This window comes from Pseudonaja textilis, chromosome 1, assembly GCF_049901715.1.
Source record: "Pseudonaja textilis isolate UNSWEBS1 chromosome 1, rPseTex1.2, whole genome shotgun sequence".
NCBI lineage: Eukaryota > Metazoa > Chordata > Lepidosauria > Squamata > Elapidae > Pseudonaja > Pseudonaja textilis.
In genome coordinates, this window is record NC_141990.1 from 279065599 (window position 1) to 279084685 (window position 19087).

Genomic DNA, 19087 nt, shown 5'->3' on the forward strand with positions numbered 1-19087 from the left:
CATATGTTTTTTGGACCTATCTCAACAATTTTTTCATGGATTTTTTTTGTAGAATTCTTTTTGATTTTTATTAGGTGCGTAAATATTTACGAGTTGTATCTGTCTTTGTCCTATCTTTATTTCTAATATTAATATTCTTCCTTTGATGTCTGTGTAAATTTGCTTTGCTTCTATTTCTTCCCTAATATATATTTCCACCCCCCCTTTCCCCCCCGCCAGTGCAGTATGGAGTTTCCCCAGTTTATTGAATTCTAAGTATTTTTTATCTTGGTTCTTGATATGTACCTCTTGGAGGCACACTATATCTATGTTTTGCTTAAACAGTTTTGACAGTATTTGTTTTCTCTTGACTACAACATTTAACCCATTTACATTTATTGACAATAGTTTTAGTTCTTTTTCCATGTTCTTGTTAGTCTATCTGTTTCTAATTTCTATTGGTCTTTTTATTCCTTTGAGTTCTAGTTCTAATGCCTTCTTCCTTTTGGGTTTCTTGTGTTTCTTTTGCTTTGTCTTCCTGGTCTTCTATCTCTAATTCTAACTGGCCTTCTTCCTGGCTTCCTTCCTCTAACTTCTCTCTACTGCTGTTGTTTTCTTCCATTCCTATCAGTTGGTCATAAAATCCCTGGGCTTTGTTCAGGTTGTCTATTTTTATGTTTTTTCCTTGCCATGAAACCAGCATGCCTTCTAGGATGATCCATCGAAAAAGATGCTCTGTTTACTTAATTGTACTGCCAGGTATTGAGAATCTTTGTATTGTTCTCTAATTCGCCTTGGTATTTGTTTGAGAATAATTTCTTTGTCCTTATACATTATGGGCACCTCCCCTGTTATTTTATATATAATGTCCCTGATGTTCTTCTGGGTGAATCTGACGTGCACTTCTCTAGGTAGTCGATGTCTTTTGGCGTAGTTAGTCTGGACCCTGTAGACCTCATCCATCTCTTTTATAATCTCTTGGGTATCTCTTTCTAGGGTTTCTGCTATCAGTTCTGCCATCAATTTTTCCAGGTCTTCATCCTTAACCTCTGTTATATTCTGAAATCATAAATAGAAAGAGGTGCAGTCCATCTCCAAATGGATCAGGGAATCTTCCAAATTCTTATTTATTTCCATCATGCGTTGATCAACCTGCTCTAATTTTTTCTCTGTTCTTTCTGCTTTTGCTTCTACTGTTTTAAGTTTTTGCTCATTTTTCTGAATTGCCTCTTGTATAGAATCAACCTTATTGTCCAGCTTTTTAAAATTATTAGTCAATTCCCCATGGTTTTTGGACATTGTCTCCCGTAACTTCACCATCGTTTCTTGAATCATTATCAGTGTTGATTACATTGTTGGCATATTCTGTGGTTGACTTGATTTTTCTGCATTTAGCATACCATCTATTGATCTCTGGGTTGATGGAGATGCTGTTGCTACTGATGAGTTTGAGGGTTTTTTCTTCCCTGCCCTCAAAGTGGTCATCATTATGCTGGTCATCTTTCAGAATTTTTTTTTTTTACTCTCATAAAATTTAACAGATACTTCCCCAAATTATCATACAATCACTTTACAGTTAGCAAGATTAAATCTTATCTTTATTTCTTGTTACTTTTATACCCAATATATTAGTCTGAATTAAATCACTGGTGTTCTGTTTCTGTTCCTTTTTATGTTATCAGTGTTAGTATCAGTCACTATCTTAATCTCTCTAAGGACCAATTCCAATTTCAGGATACTAAAACTATGCAATCAATATTATGTTTCTATGTTTCTTATTCAATATTTCAATAATTAATTTCCATTCATATACATTCTAATAAATATAATATATAATATATGGTATAATATAATTGATGCTTAATATGTAATTAATGTAGGTATTAATCTAAGTATATAAATCCTATATATGTGCAGGTCTTGGTGTGTTCAGGTCTTTTCTTTGCACAAGCATGAAGCCAAAAGCACCAGCATGAAGATGGCGAGTGGGACCTCGTCAAAATGTTGCCAAGATGCTCTCAATCTTACACGGGAAAAGACCCGAACACACCAAGACCTGCATACCTGTACCCATGAAAATCTATGAAAACATATGTATGTGTATGTGTATGTATGTGTGTGTGTGTGTGTATGTATGTATATGTGTGTGTGTGTGTGTGTAGATAGATAGATAGATAGATAGATAGATAGATAGATAGATAGATAGATAGATAGATAGATATAGATATTCACGGGTACAGGTATTCAGGTCTTGGTGTGTTCAGGTCTTTTCCCATGTAAGATTGGATACTCTCAATCTTACATGGGAAAAGACCCGAACACACCAAGACCTGAATATGGATGTTACAACACAGCCAACAACCAGGAGTTTACAGCACAAGACCCAAGATGTCACAACAATAGAACTCAGAATGTCACCACACAGCCCATGACTCAGGTCATTACAACCCAGGAGATTACAGCACAAGACCCAGGATGTAAAAATAATAGAACTCAGAAGGTCATCACACAGCCCATTACCCAGGTCATTACAACCCAGGAGGCTGATAGACACACAACCAATACCTCAGCCACACATGTTCTTATGAAAAAGCCAGCCAATCTGCAAACATCAACTCCATCAACCAATCAAGAAATGACAACACAGCCAACCTCCCCACCAGTATATATAGAGAGATATATAGAGATCACGTTTTGTTCACACAAGCACAAAGCCAAAAGCACCAGCCTGAAGATGGCGAGTGGGAGCTCGTTGAAACGTTGTCAAGATACCCTCAATCTTACATGGCAAAAGACCTGAACACGCCAAGACCTGCATATCTGTACCCATGAAAATCTACAAAAACAAACAAACACACACACACACACACACACACACACACACATATATAATCTATTAAATAATTTATAATAGATATGAGTAACTACAATAAATATTTCGCATTCAGTATAAATATAAATTAATAAAAACTAATAATATAATAAAGCTTATCTGTATTTTAAATCTTTTCTAAAAGTATTTCAATCTTTAAACTTAATACAAATATTACAAATTATATATAAATATTGTAACTGATATTTCAAAACGCTTAATACTTTGAACCAATTATTTTACAATTATTCCTTTAATAAACCTAGCCTCCAATTAATATAAAGTTACTTGATGTTAGAGTGTTTGTTTCCAGTTCTATCTCAGCTAATAGTCCAATTTCCTTTCATTTCCTTTCGTTGTTAATTTCGGATTTTCTGTAGTTCTCCTGCTTGTTCAGTTATTGAATTCTATGGTACTACAATTCATTCCTCCAATCATTCAGTTTTCTCCAGATCTTCTTAAGTTGCCTTGTAGTTCTCTAAGCTGCTGGAGCTATCCACTTCCTCTCTGCTACTCACGGGGCTTTTCTCCAACACATCCACAGTCACCTCTGAAGCTCTCTTCTTATTTCCTCTTTCTGCTTCACACTTTTGATTTCTCTCAATCTCACTCTGCAGTCACACACTCTATATTTTGTTGTTTCCAGCGCCAGTCAAGCTGATTCACCGAATTCTCCTTTTCCACTCTCAGAGTTTTAAAGTCTTCTGTTCTCTCTTTTTCAACTTTCATCAACTTAAGTTTTTTTTTAAATTACAGCACTTTCTTTTGGGGGTTAAAACCCTCCCCTTGGAGCTTCTTCCTCTGCCAAAAATCTTTGGAAATTACTCACTTTAAAAGTTCACTCCAGTCTATTGCATTATGGGATTCTTTCCAAAATGTCATAGTCTGTTCCTTTCTCTTCAAAGTTGACTAGTCACAGTTTAGAGTCCGCCATGTCAAAATGACAAGACAAGACACTCTCCGTGCTGGGATTGAGGGAAATCCTTCAGTGCAGCAGGAGGCTGGCTTCCTCCCCACCACACCCTTGGGGTCCTCTCTGATTCATGTTGATCTTCAAGCTTCCTGCACCTTCGAGGGGTCCAAGATCATGGAAAAATAAAAGTTAAAGGACGGAGCTAGTCCTCTTTACTCTGCAGCACCAAGACCTCATCACTGGAAGTCACTGCAATCTCTGTCATTTCATTCTAATACATCCATTTATAGTCAACAGAGAATAACATTTTTCTGGATTGTATTCATTCAGAACATTACACAATTTTTTCATCTCCAGTTCTTCCATGATCCAGTTCTTACTGGACTGTAAGATACATCTCTGATTAAGATGCATGTATCCCTTTCTCATGCACTCCTACTTTTAGATGTGTCCATGGCTCTCTAGATGGCACTAACTCATATTTGCATAGATTTTATCCCTTTCATTCATGATTAAATCTAAAATTTCAGTTTCCAACATGTACCGTATTTATTAACTTTGCTAGTCAAGATCAGTTAACCTCCACTAGGATACATAAATTCACTTCCATCTTCCATATTTTTGCTATATACTTTTCTCACTTTCTAATTTTAATTTCCATCTTTTTTTTAAATTGATGGCCATAAACATTGACTTCCATTGTCTATGGTTTTTATCAATTGATATGTTGATATAAGACCTTTTAGCCAGCCTAAGTCATATTCACACCACATGCAGCATTTCCTACTAATTATAAGGACACAATATTGGTTAGTTTTTGTGCATTCTGGCCAGAAGGCTGCAAGCTTAATCAAAGGTCAGTTTAACCTCCTGTGCAAGCCATGATTTGTATGACTGTCTTTCAAGCCAATATACAGTTGCCTGAATTCTACCATTTCATGGATTTGTATTACTGGTATTTCTTTCAAGACTATGGTGCTTATTGTGTACTGATTATAATTTCTATTTTTCAGTCCACATGTTGTTTTAAATTAGAAGCAACCTCGAATCCTGTTTTTAAACAGTAAGGAAGCATATTGTTCACATAAACAATTTTATGTTGCACAGAGTTCTACAGAATTGAGATGTTATAAACATTATTGAACAATGAAATATGTTCAGATTTTACACCAGGTGCATCAGTCAACTTCCCTATACTCTCTGCAGTCCCAAGCAGATTTAGGGTAAGTATATGTATTACAGACAACTAGAAAGACAAATATAAAAGAAATTCTCCATTTAAAAACATCCAGGAATTCTGATCCTTATCTATGTTAGTTTTTCTCCTGTTTTTAATTCAACAGCTGTGTGGCTACTTGTTTTCCTGGTCTTAAGGGTTTTTAACCATCTGTCTCTTGTTTACAAAATGACTTTCTCTGGCAAGAGAATCAGAGATTCCTGCTTTATCTCCTTCAACTCTTACAATAGGCATGTGTTTTATCATAAAAGCTGAAATCAACTGAGAAATAATTATAACAGCAAGAACTCAGAGGAAAGCTGGGAAGATAACCTCTAGCCAGTTGGCCTTCTCTGCAGAACCAGGAGTGTTAAAGTTCTGCCTGACTGAAATCTGCATGCAGAGATGTTATCATCTGCTCTCTGAACCTTATATGAATGCAATTCTGAAGTATAAAGATTTATAGTTGAAGAGGCAACATCTATAACAGGGCTATCAAACTCTCAGCCCTCAGGCCAGATCTGTCCTGCACTAGCCACCCATGCCCAATTTAGCAAAGGGGAAAAAACGTCCTGATACGTCACATGATGATGCCATGAATTTGACACTTCTGAACCATGAGAATGGATGTTTTGGGAGAATAACTGGCAGGAGAAGATACTGCAAGATACTGCAATATGTTTGTTTCAAGGAAAGAAAAGGCAGGCTGTTGATTTCCCTCCATCCATTTCTTTTTGTAGTCTAACCAACAAAGTCAAGGGGACAATGGTGGTAGTGGTCACCTCCAACCTCAAAATATGTTTTTAATATCAGATCAGTTTCTGGATAAATATTCTGATCTGGAAATTTGGCTTGGAGAGGTTTACCAATTAGATTACTCTGCCTACTGGGTAACTCTGGGTTGTAGCCAGCTACAGAAATCAGGGAGATAGAATGGCCATAACTTATTTTGAGAACAAACATTCTGTCTGATTCAGCTAATTTCAATTATTGCTGCTTCTAGACTAGGGCTGTCAAACTTGCTGGCCACACCCATGCCCAGTTTAGCAAAGGGGGAAAAAGTTGTGATATGTCATATGATGCTGCTTTGATGACACAACTTTGACACCTCTGACCTAGAGGGTCAGAGCAGTGTAAGGGCATTGTTACAGTAGCACAGTGTTTACCCTGCTGTGAACAGTTTCTCTTCCTGAACTAACTATACTGATTTTTAGTGTAGGCATGTACTGTTTTAAATTTCTTTCCTAAGGGAATTCAATATCCACACTGAAGATTGGCCAGTCAGGAGTGGCTACCATGATAATAATGGAGCTATTCTATCTAAGCCTATATGTTCAGTGGAACACATTGCTGGATTTGGTATTCTTTTCAGCTGGATATAATCATTTGGATATGGAGGCATTTTCTGGAATTTTGTTGATGTGAGCAATCATTTTAAGACTGGTCAGTTTTTTTTACTGGTAACTGTTATAAATCTTTAGAGCACTAAATAGATATATCTGTACCTGAAGAATGTCCTACTTCATTTATTAATACCACTATTGAAACATTAGCAACTCTATGGCTTGTGGAGATAATCTGGGCAATTGACACTATTCTACCTAAGTATTCCTCTAACAAAGCTGAATTGGTATTTTGTTATACTAGGAATCTGAAAGCAATGAAATAGATGGTCAGAATGCAGGATTGGAAAAATTATCAAACAAACAAGATTGAGCATAAATGCATAAAAGAAAACATATTTTTCTTCCTTCATTGCAATTGAACAAAAGCGATCAGTGAATGTTTTTATACAGCATGGAATATCTTCCATCAAGTTGTTGGGGAAAGAAAGCAAACAATCAAAAGTTCATTATGGACAATTTTCATCATTCTTTGCAGACAAAGTCAATTGGGTTCACCTTGATTTCGGGCCTTATGTTGATAGTCTAAGGGAGATACTCTTCAACAGTGGCTATTACTTGCCTTGTTCACATGGATTCCCCCTCCCCCCCCCATCTTGTAATGGATAACTGTAGATAAGAAGTTAAGACAATCTTCTCATTTGATCATTGCTCCTCCTGGTTGATTTATTTAACCAAACTACATATTTAAGAAAAATAATTAATTAATTACTAGGTACCCATTTGTTTGACAATAAACAGAAAAATCCACTTGAACATTTAAAACAATGTTTATAATGGGAAACTTGAACTTGTTTTCTTTTGCATATTTCTTGACATTTGAGTTTCATTTGGAAGATAGCCACTATCACTAAATAGAGTGAGGGAAAAGAAAGTGTACTTCCATGTCATAAATCAGTTTGTGTTCTATTGCTTCTACATGCTGCAGTTTGAAAGCTGATGTAACAATCCCTCATTTAGCATGGTCATATTGATTTAATGGTCACTACTCATCTGGATATTCTCTTCCAGTTTGGTGGTTGTAAATCCCTTTTCCTCACTTTTTTCCTTTGCTTCTCCATAGCCTTTTTCTCTTTCCCTCTGACATAATATTAGCCTTTCAAGGTAGACTACCTAGGACAAGGGTCAGAAACCTGCAGCCCTGTTGCCAGTCGGTAAAAGAAAAAAGGACTCTGCACTAGGAGGAGACTCTATGGTGGGGGAATTGGATTTCTGGTCAGCTCCAGAATTGAATGGGGAGCTTCCACTTTGAGGCTTAAGGTGTTTAAGATTGCGACCCCTGACCTAGGAAATCCATGTCATGTGGATGAGTATTACTTTTCCTGTAAAGTTATAGTAATAGAAATTTTCTAGTCTATATATGATTCTTGCTTCTTCCCTTTATCTTCATGTGAACTGGGAAGAAGCTTATCTGAGATGTTTTTTGATGTTATTTTCTTGCTTGGGTTCAAGCCTCATTGCCTTGGTAGCATCTATATTTAATTTTCTCTGCTGATTGAATATGGTTTCAGATAGTCAGAATTTTAAATAGTAATCCTGTGTCCTCCAGATATGCTTATTCCTCCTATAAAAGGTAAATGGAATATTTTTCTCTTTTTGTTTTTAGTTTTAAAAGCCTGGTCTAGATACAACTTTTGCTTCAGATTGATAAACCTATCTGGAAAAGTACTCTCCAATCACCCACCAACCACCGTTCCCTTTAAGTTGGAATTGACACATTAAGAAACACTGACTTAATGGAAGAGAATACACATGGTCTCCATCCTTCCCCATTTTATCATAGGAATGAATTGTTAAATTGTATTAAGCCACAAAATGATTTTTCTCAGATCTGTATTAGAAAGAATTAGAGAAATAGGTGATGATGATGATGATGATGATGATGACGACAATGGCAATGATGATGAATGAATAGCTTAAGATAATGTTGATAGGTGGAATATGGAATACATCTTGGAATCACAATTCTCTCATGCACACATATCCTATCTAAGAGGGCTCATATGTCTTCTGTTGAATGTAGAAATCAGGATGGTCTAGCCCCAATGAAATGCATCACTGAATAATGATCATTTAAAACTACTTAACTTATTATGCAGAGATAAATCCTGGAATGTTGCACCCAAACAAACTCACCCACAAAAGAATGCCCCAGATGTTTGCAAATACATGTTTGCTTGCAGTCATATTTTATGCAATGCACCCTAAATGCATCTCATTTAGAAGGAAGGAGATGGAGCCAGGAAGTCATTAGGAAATGTGGAATTGCAGGTTTCGTAAAATAGTTGAGTAAAACAAGTGGTTTTTTTTCTTTATAGTAATAATCAAAAAGGTGAGGAAGCTAGTGTTTCTTTCCACAAGGTTAGGTTTCTTGCAAAGATTGCTCTTGGGTAAAACCTGTCAAGATAAGCTATTTGGAAAAGCAACGGTTGTCTTGCCTTAACTCAGCATTGAGTTACACAAGGAAGGCTGAAGAGGTGAAAGCATTTTTGTGAGTACAGTGCTATCCTGTTGCTACTTGAAACTCATTTGATCTCAGTAAAACATCATCAGTTTCTGTTTATGTTCTTTATGTTAGGCCTGGAGTTAATAAAGTTAGACATTTACAAAGAGACATTGACAGTTACACCCATAATAAACCCAGCACTTTAATCCAGTGTGAAAGCTGACAATATGGTATTTGGATAATAATGTAACTATATAAATGTGTGAGGAAATCTTAAGGCTCAGCATAACTGGCAGCTTGCATATGAGTTTTGCTGTCATTTAATGGTTAACACCCCCCTCCCCAAAACATCCAAGGGCTAATACTATGGCATCACTGCACAAGGTAAAGATAGAGGAAGGGCTAAATTGTAAATTGTTTTTGGCACTTGATGTGTAGCTAAAAAGACTCTTGTTTTTCATACATATCTGTTTGATGATAAACTTCCTTCTATATCTTACCAATGATATAATGAAGATGCAGGAGATTACCTTTTCAACATCTGCAGAGGGCCTCTGAACCTCTTTTTGCAAGAAGACCTTTTTATTCTCATTGTTGACCTTTCACCAAATGAAGTGCCACTTTTCCCAACTTAGTGCCTTTCCTTGTGCCTTTGGGCTACAACAGTGCTCATTCTGAATCTGGAGGTTCTGTTTATTTGATTTTATATATCTGGACTGTTCATGTAATCTAAAAGGAACAGATTGGGGAAGACTGGCACAGATTTTCCCATTGCGGGTAGTTTTTGGTTTGCTGGTTTACCAAATTCCTGTCAATTTATATTCCTGTCAAAGAAAACTGATCTAATTATTTTATTATGTCAATTTTCCCTTACTCATCAGGAGGTAAAATAAAATATATTGCAGGTCAAATATCATGTGAGGAAATGAAGAATATTTAGTTGATAATATGAGTTTGCAATTTTTAGAAACATTTTTTTCTTTGGAAAGTATTTGTGTCTGTGTACACATAATACTTGATAAGAGAAAAGCAGAGAATATCAAAGTACATTCAGAATCCTGCTAGTCATGTAATAGTGGTTGTAGCTGATTTTGTAAACCTATTCTCATATCATGTTATGCCCAAATTCTTTACACCTTTAGATGGAATGTAATTCCTGTTCCTAGTTAAATTTACCTGTTTAAAATCTTGTACTGCCCAATGTCAGTGCTTAAGAACGATCTCAAAAATGCTAATATGAAAGCTATGAAAGAATCACTTTTTCAGGTCTATGCATTTCAGATCTCCTCCATTTCACAAATCATCCATTCAATCAGCTTATGGATCTACAATCAGAAATAAAGTCCTTCGTAGCATCAAATGTTATAATAGTTGAAAATCTTGAAAATAACTCAGGACCCTTTGTATAGCATAAATATGGTCCTGAGCTGATAATAAAGAATATCTGTTCCTTGAAGAATACAGATTTTATGTAAGTAAAACATTTTTTTCTAAAAACAGGAACAATATTTTCTAGAATAAATAATGTTTTTATGCCAAATTTATTGTCAAGGATGACATCTATAACTCTATTAAGGGGCACAAAGTTACTTTTTAAGCAAACAAGAATTTAAGTGAGAATGAGCTGATTTTCAGGACTGGACCAGATGTAAACATGAAAAATATTTCTATCTAAAATAGTAATTTTGTTAGAACTAGGTTTCAAGGGCAATAGACAAGTAATTAACTAACCCATATTTTCTATATCATTTGATAATCTCACAATTCCCATAATAGAAATATTATTTAGATTGAGTGTTACAAAACAAGTTGTCAGAACCTTGCTAACCATCTCGTTGTTCTGTCATAATTAACATAATCATGTTCAGCAATAATTCTCCAGAGGACATAAACCAGGGGTATTTAGCATTATGGCATAAATCTGACCAAGGATTTTATTATTATTATTAAAATCTATTTCAATATTTCAATCAGAATAAATTATCTGTACATTGGGTAAAAATTATAATTATCAGCAATCTTTCGCTGCTAATGTCAAACTCTTAAAATAGAAGCACTTTAAAGCTAATTTAAAATTAAGCAGAAAATATGTGTTTCATGAAATAAATGTGGTATATGACTTGTTCCAATATATACATTGGTAAGATATTAACCATCTCCTAGCCTAGTCTCAATCACTGTAAAATGACTTTAAAAATCCATTAGAATCCAATCCAGCATATCGTACCAAGCCTGCTATGATATGCCGAAATTGTATTAAGCTGACTGTAGGATTTTTTCATCACAGGCATCATGAATTAATCATCATGGCAATAGTGGCTGTGACATTATGGAGGCACAGAGGGAACAGGAATTACAAGAGACTTTAGTGCTTTTTTCTCCTTTTCTTTTCTGCAAACCTACATTTAGACTCATCACATCGTCTCTGCTTATAACTCCCTATTCTGTGTAGAAATCCAAACTAAAGCATCTTTGATGAATGCCTAGCCCCATTCCCCTTAAAACTCATCCAGTAAAGTGAAGGCCACAGTCTTCCAAAGTGACTGATTCCACTGCTGAACCATTAGGAAATTTCCTCTAATATTCAATCACAATCTATCTTTCGATAGCCTAAATCTGTTATTCCATATACTGCATTTTGTTATTTAAAAAAGAGCAAGATCTGTCCTTCTCTTATATATACTCGTTCTTACAGTCTAATACCTTAAGACTATTTTCAGATTTGCTGAAAAATTACCAGGAAATGAATTTTGACATGAGATAGATAATTTCATGAAAAAATTACCCAGGAGCATATCTGCTGGTGGAAAGGATTGTTCCATGTGCAGAAGATTGAAAATAAAATATTGGGTTTACAAACCTACTTTCCACATGTTATGACCCTGCTGGAGAACATGTCCTCAGATGAGAAGGATGAAGCTAGAAGAATTTGTTGTGGTCCGCTGGCAGCCTGTGGGAGATGGCAGCAGAGTTGGACAGTGGGGAGGAACATGGGCCAATCTGGGAGTCTGGGGAGGACTCAGATGAGGATTCTGCGTCTGATACAGAGATGGGGCCAGGGCCATCTGGCAGTTATGTGCTGACTCCATAACCTCCAGAATCTGATAGCAGTGAGGCAGAAGAACAAGGGGAGCCTGTTCCCAGTGTGCGCGTTAAGACAAAAAGGGTTCAGTGCAGTTTATTTATTGCATTAATTCCCTGTTAAAATGCTCAGATGAGCTCTTCAGAGCTGAAGTGCATTTTTGCCATTTTATTTATTTATTTATTTATTTATTTAGTCAAAAGCTTACAATACAATAGAAATAAGAATAAACATAAGTTTAAATATAAGAAATCGGAACTAATTATTGGGGACAATAGGACAGGGATGGTAGGCACAATTGTGCACTTATGCTTGCCCCTTATAGATCTCTTAGGAATGGGGTGAGGTCAATAGAGGTTAGTTTGAGGGTGAAGGAGTGGGGGTTTGAGCAGGTGACAACAGAATCAGATAGAGTTCCAAACACTGACCACTCTGTTGCTGAAATCGTATTTCCTGCAATCAAGTTTGGGGTGGTTTACATTAAGTTTATATTTGTTGTGTGCTCTTGTGTTGTTGTGGTTAAAACTGAAATATTCATTAACTGGTAAGACGCTGTTAGATATGATTTTATGTACTATGCTTAAGTCCAATCTTAGCCGGTGTAGTTCTAGGTTGTCTAAGCCTAGAATCTCAAGTCTGGTGGTGTAGAGTATTCTGTTGCGAACAGAGGGATGTAGTACTCTTCTGGTAAAATACTTTTGGACTCGCTCAATTGTATTTATGTCTGATATACAGTGCATATTCCAGACAACAGAGCTGTATTCAAGTATTGGTCTAGCAAAGGTTTTGAATGCCCTAGTTTGCAAATCAGTATTATGAGAGGAGAAGCTTTGTAAAATTAAATTTACAACTCTTAAAGCCTTTTTGGCAATACTGTTGTAGTGAGCTTTGGTGCTTAGGTCATTCGATATGAGAACTCCAAGGTCCTTGACAGAGTGAGGGTCATCAGTAAGGTCATATCCATCTAGTTTGTATTTGGTATATAGATTTTTTTTTTTACCAATGTGTAGGACAGAGCATTTGTTGGTTGAGATTATGAGACACATAATCAAGGTTGTTTTGAAGGATGGTAGCATTGTCGGTGGTGTTGAATAGTTTTACGTCATCAGCAAAGAGGACACAGTTGCTAATAAGGTGATCACAAAGGTCATTTATATAGAGTGTAAAGTGTGTGGGGACACCACTGATAACTGGTGCAGGATTTGATAGGGCATTTCCTATTTGTACTATTTGTTGCCTGTTTGACAGGAAGGCAGTAATCCACTTGTGAAGGGATCCGGAAGTACCATCAGAATTTAACTTTAATAGTAGTTTGTCATGTACCACTGAGTCAAAGGATTTGCAGAAGTCAATGTAAATTACATCTATTGCTTTACCCTGGTCAAGTAGTGTAGTCACATGTTTTTGCAGTGTAGAAGTTGCAAATATCTGGACATTTTTTTTCTGAAACCAAATTGTTTATTGGAGAGTAAGTTGTTTGATTCTAGGTGGAAGGTAATTCATTGATTAATAATTGATTCCATAACTTTGCACATGACACAACACAACGAGATTGGTCTGTAGTTTTTAACCAGGCAGGGATCACCTTTTTTGAAGATAGGGATGACCATTGCTAAAGACCATAGGTGTCAGCCTTCAAGATTTCCTTTCTTTGCTTTGCATCTTTCAGCTGTCATAAGTAATGGGGGGAGGAGGGGGAACATAGTTATGGGAAGCGAGCTGGAAATTTTACAAAAAAGAACTGTATAAGTTGTGGGGGGGAATTTCTTGCTTATGTTTCTTTCCTATGCTATGCGCAAGCACTGCTCTTTATCAAAATATGTCAAGGTAAACGGACAGAGGCCTCATCACCACCTGGAGATGTCCACATGACATTTTTACAACTTTTTATTGGATGGACAGTTATAACTATTGTGGGTGGGAACATTGCCATCACTTTGTATATGTGATTTACGCGCTCGTTTTCTCAGATTCAGAATTCCTTTGATGCTACCACTTGATTTCCAGTAAAAGATATCTTTTCTCTAATTAATGGAGTCTAAGTATTTCTTTCTTGGATTTTGAATGGAGCACCAGCTGACAATAGCTTTGCCAAGGAGCTGATTCTGAATGATATCTCATATATTATGCTTAGGGGTTCTGCTATTGTAGTGGAGAGCTTTTTTAAGAAGATTGCACATAAGTGGTGTAGTGGTGGTGTAGTGCATTTTCTATGTTTTCTACAGTAAAGTCAATTAGTAGATTGTTGCAGTTAGTTGTCATATGATTAGGAAATGTGGGGCATTGCTATTTACAAAGACTGAACTGAAGAATATGTTGATGAGGTTTGCCTTAATGGCTTCATCGCTATAGTCTTTCCCATTAGGTCTTTTTAGGGGTGAGATGGTTTTTGAGTCTTAGAGTTTGGTGTTTACAAGGTTATAGAAGGCACGAGTGGATTTTGTGCGTAGAAGATTTTCCTCTTGCTTGCAGTGGTAATTGGTGCATACTGCCTTTATCTGTTGGCATAAGGTGTTGTATCAGTTTTTAAAGTTAGCTACGTATTTAGTTTTGTTTTTACATAATAAGGACTTTTTTTTAGATTGAAGTTTTCATATTATTTTGGGTAAATTGTTTTTTTGTTGTTGTTGTTTTGAAGGGTTACTAATGGAACATATAGTTTAAGAACCCTTTCAAGTTCAAGCAAGAAGGCATTATAATGTTTTTCTGTAATGTTACAGCCAGAGAACAGAATGTGCCAATCAAGAGATGATAAGTTGGCATCTATGAGTTCATAATTGGCTTTTTTTTAAATTATATTTTGGAGATCCATCATTATGATCCTCTTTGAGAGGATGTAAATTTAGACAAAAGTCAATCATGTTATGGTCACTGTTTGAAAATGGTTCCTGTATTTGTAGGCCACAAATTGAGTTTGAGCTGTTGCAGAAGATGAGGTAGAGGAAGTTTTTTAGTCTGGTGGTGTTATATACTAATTGATCCAGTCCCAGTGTAGTAACAGCATTGTACAGGGTTTTATGAATGGGTTCAGGTGTACATTCATTTAGTGTCCAATTTATAAGAGGTAAGTTGAGGTCACCAAAAAAAATAAGAGGGTGTGGGCAAGGGGCAGCCCATGTCAGTAATGAAGTTAACTTGTTTGCATAAATTATATCATAGTCAGGGACTCAATAGCAAAGTAAGAAGTGGATTGAGGTATTTAAGGACAGTTCACAGACAATGGTCTCAAGAAGAGCAAGCTCTTGTATAATTTGAATCTTTTTTAGATTTAGAGACTTTTTATAGAATATAGCAACTCCACCTCCGCTATGGATTTCACAATCAAACCGATAAACTTGATATTCTCTTACAGTGGTAATGGAGTGTGGGAAATATGCATTCGACCACATCTCACAAACAAATATAATGTCGAATGTGGCTGTGGCTTAGTAAGATGAGTAATTCATGCATTTTATTTGTGAGGCTTCTTGCATTGAGTAGTTTGCATTTGAGATATGAAGTAGTGGGTCTGGAGGAAGTAAAGGGCATGCATCCCTAATGTTGGATGTTTGAGTGATGATTATTGTGATGTGGGTTGTGGCTCTTGCTTTTGATACAGTCTGCATGGTAGTCAATGTATAGATTAGTATTACCTAATTCATGTAGTCTTTTGAACTCAGAACATAATTCACGGGATCGTACACATTGCTGTATGGTTAGATCAGGGCGAAAACAAAGGTTCTTATGGTTGTTGTTGCTCTTTGTGAGTGAATTTATTGAGAAGATGAATTTGTGTATCTCAGGCGCTGGATTTTGTTTCATGCTATCAGTTGCCTCTTGTCTGGATTCCTCATCTGATTGCTTATTGGCTTTGATCTGGCCTGACCTACTTGACCACAAGCACAACCTAGTTTCAATGTATCTTTTCAAAAACTACTCAATCATATTCTACTGATTGTAAAACAGCCTAGTTCACTTGTAGGAACAAGTGCCATTTAGCTTACCAGAGGTAAGCTCTTCTCTATTATAAGACCACATTAAAAAAAAAAAAAACAGACATTGTGCCCTAGACCTCTTTCTCCTGATCAAACACAGAACAGTCACTCTCAGTATTCTCACTCTGAATAAACAAACCAGACAGGGTGACTCTACCTGATGAACATGCAGATGCATAGATCCTGCGATATAATGATTTTTTAAAAACCTTTTTATAGTCAGCCCCTTGAAAGGTGCTGAGAAACATATTGGAAACCAATGCAGTACCTGCAGAAAGCTTTATTTTTTTCTTAAGCTTTATTCTTATTTTCATGGAAATATTAGACACTTTGACATGATTCTTCAAGCCATTCTAAATTACAGGATGTTTCAGAGACAATTTCACAGGTTTCCTATTTATTTTGTTTTCTTTAGAGATCACATATTTATACAGTTTGCCTCAATTCAGATTGAGTCTAATTTATAATTTTCTTATTGATCTCTCTGACTCCCTACTACCATTTTTCAATCTTTCTCATATACAAGGAACTTGGGTAGATGAAATGGTATTTTTGATTTATTATTCCATAGTCAGATAAAGAATACTAAGAAAGACAAACAGCTTGTTTTGTTTTAAACAAAACTCCCACTTCTGCAAGTTGTCTATCAGATGTGGAAGAAATCTGAGCAAATGTTGTACACTTTTTTGTTCTATCCAACAGGGACTAAATAAACAGAATATAGCAGCTGTGGATATTATCAGGATTTTCAGGATTTGCATTGTGCATACATTCTAGGTCAAAGAAATGATTGTTGCCTCTAATTTAGTTGAAGCCTGAGTTTTTAAAAATAGAGATTTGGGGGTTTTACTTTTGTAAGTGTTGGTAATTTGGTATAACACTGTATGGCAGAATGAAAAATGATTTTAGTTGTGGTATAATTCTAGTAATGTTCCCTTTGACGCTTAAGCCATTGCAAAGATGCATTTTCAATTTTCACACTTCTAACAAAGATCAGACATACACTCAGGTTCATTATAAGACTGGCTTCTCTCAAACTATCTATAGTAGAAGACTACTTACTTTACCTTAGCTTCTAACTCCATCAAACCCACTCTAATTACCCTTGTTAACACCTTTTCTTGTCTTCCTAGAGTGCTGATATAATGTGGGTGGAGTGCATTGCATTTAATGAGCATCTCAAAGTCTTTTAGGCTGACAGAGGAGATGCCCTTAATGCTGGTCCCAAATTTTCACCAAGCTACTCAAAGAACTTTTGATTACATTTTATGGCTGCTTTGACACAGACATATCAAAGCAATGAACCAAAATCAAATGTTATAAGCCACATATAAAAGTGGCACACAAATCCCTGTATGGATGATGGTGTTGTATTTGCCTCTTTTTAAAATTCCAGATGTCTGAAAAATAAAATTAAAAATTGTATATGGATATCAATGCCTGTGATACATGCTGGATTCATTGTCCTTTCATTATAAAATGCAAATCTTTATATAATGACCCCTTTTAAAAAAATCTAACCCATCAATTAAAGACCTAGCTCTTCTCTCAGACTTTGGCTAGGAGGAGATATTGGAGTTCTTTTTTGGAGATATTATATATTAAGCTGACTGGATTTGCCATCTGTTGATTGCTATGTTTTTATCTAGATCTTATATTTGCTGCTTTGTTTTATGCTGTGAGCCATCTAGAGTCAATAGGAGTTGAGCAACATTTAAGTCGAATTAATTAATTAATGATGGTAATATAAATTTCCTAAATAATAATGTTAGGGTTAGGGTGCCAAACATTGTTGTTTATACCAGACCGATGGCATTGAATACTGAAAACTTGTTGCGTTGATTAATAGTGTTCACAAATTCTCCCCTCTGTGGCATGCATGACTACACTATATAGGCATATATTGATTTACTCTCACTCTTTTTTCTGACCCATAACCATTAATTTTAATTTTAATGCACTTACTAAAAATGAATACTAGTGGAAGAAGATACTTGGTCTGCAAACATCCCCCAGATGACAGTTTATGTTCTAACTTTCCAATGATCATTTATCTGGGCTCCAAGAATCTGGAGATGAATGTTTTAGGGATTCAGAGTCAGAAAAGTAAGGCATTTATTCTAGACCCATTTCCACAGTCACTTTTTCCTTGCTGTACTCATATACATCCTGGAATTAAATCATGAGGCTCATATGCAGCCCTTGATTCAAAAAAGCTTATCAAACCAGTCAGTCCTAGAGGAGATCAACCCTGACTGCTCTTTAGAAGACCAGATTCTGAAGATGAAACTCAAATACTTTGGCCACCTAATGAAAAAGAAGGACTCACTGGAGAAGAGCCTAATGCTGGGAAAGATTGAGGGTGAAAGAAGAAGGAAACACAGAGAATGAGGTGGCTGGAGGGGTCACTAAAGCAGTTGGGGTGAGCTTAAATGGACTCTGGGGGATAGTAGAGGACAGGAAGGCCTGAAAGAATGTTTTCCATGGAGTCACAATGGGTCGGACACGACTTCACAACTAACAACAACTAAAGATATAAATGGGCTACAGCCAGAGTATAGTTACCAGTTAGTAAACCTACTGAATTCATTAATATTGTCAATTATGCTGTGTGATATCTGCTATTTTCATGTTTAAGATCAGGTTGGAAAAATATTCTGTGGAATTTGTTTATGTGGTACTTATCATTTAACAATGTTTAGATCAAATGTTGCATATTAATGGGCATGTTCATATGGCTACAGTAGAGGTTTTCCACTCTAGGGTTTTGAGAGGGATAGTGGGAAAGGAAGGAAGACCCACCTGTACAAGTAATCAAAAAAGTTTGTCTACTAAAGGAGCTTTTGCAATAGTTTTTGCAAACAATGCTCTGAACATAATTCAGATATTTTGAATTATATAGAGCAAAATCTCTTGTTCATGTGTTGGTACGGGAAGATTAAATCAGACATCAAAATGCAAATTGAATGAATTGCTTACTTCTTCCTAATTCAGTTGCAATTATGAAATAGCAGTTTTAGCCTATTGCTGTCAATTTAAACATATGCTTAAATACTTCCAATTGAACTCAGTGGGATTTAAAAGTAGTCAGAAAACTTCTCCCGTTTTCCTTTCATTGTACAGAGTTAAAGAAGGCAACCTGAGTCTCTTTCATTTTCACTGGAATAAGGAAAATAAGCTAGTTGTTTATATGTCATGGTAG